Genomic DNA, 694 nt, shown 5'->3' with positions numbered 1-694 from the left:
CAGCGTGAAAGAGGAGCAGATTTTAAAACTCCTCATCATTTCCACCTCCAGGAGTGAAGCCTCCCAGGACCCAAGAGGCTCCAGCTGGCAGAGCTCTCACTGGTTTCTCCACCACCTCGCTAACCTGAGCTGGAGCATCTGAGAACCAAACAGTGACCCCCTTCACTCCAGAGCTGACTCCACAAACTCTGAGCCCCCACTTTACCCACAGCCAGCAGGCCTCCTCAACACTGCATGACACACGACGACTAAATTTAACACTGAAGTGTCTCATCCAGAGATCTATCACATGTGTCTGCTGTGGAGGGTCAATCTGTCCGTCCACATTCAGATCATTAACACAGCGACTCCTAAGCACCAGTAGAGCCTATTCATCGTCCCTGGGTGGGCTTGAACCACCAGCCTCTCGGTTAACAGCCGAGCGCGCTGACCGATTGCGCCACAGAGACTCTGAGGCACCTGCTTTTCATGAAGAGTTTTCAGGCTAAATTCAGTGTGTGAGGTCCACACTGCACATTTGAGGGACCATGAAGGACAGAGGAGAGTCTGACTGTCATGGTGAAAGCCTTCAGCACTAGAACTGAAACAGCCCCATCATCTTAACCCCCCCAGACCAAACAGGCTTCATCAGAAACAGACCCCCCTCCTAGAACATCCAGAGATCATCAGTCTGATTAATAGAACATGGCAAACA

At 51.4% G+C, this 694-nt stretch overlaps 1 non-coding gene across 1 annotated transcript; it reads right to left on the bottom strand.

Annotated features, from left to right (window-relative positions):
• Positions 1-375: 375 nt before the first annotated feature.
• trnan-guu (transfer RNA asparagine (anticodon GUU)) lies at positions 376-449 on the bottom strand. Its single transcript has one exon. It is a non-coding gene; the product is annotated as a tRNA-Asn (tRNA).
• Between the last annotated feature and the right edge of the window lie 245 nt (positions 450-694).

This window comes from Aulostomus chinensis, chromosome 1 (genome assembly GCF_037954235.1).
Source record: "Aulostomus chinensis isolate RoL2024-O1b breed Wild chromosome 1, RoL_Achi_v1.0, whole genome shotgun sequence".
Lineage (NCBI taxonomy): Eukaryota > Metazoa > Chordata > Actinopteri > Syngnathiformes > Aulostomidae > Aulostomus > Aulostomus chinensis.
Note: the sequence above shows the minus strand (reverse complement) of the source record. Positions and strands in the feature narration are given on the sequence as shown.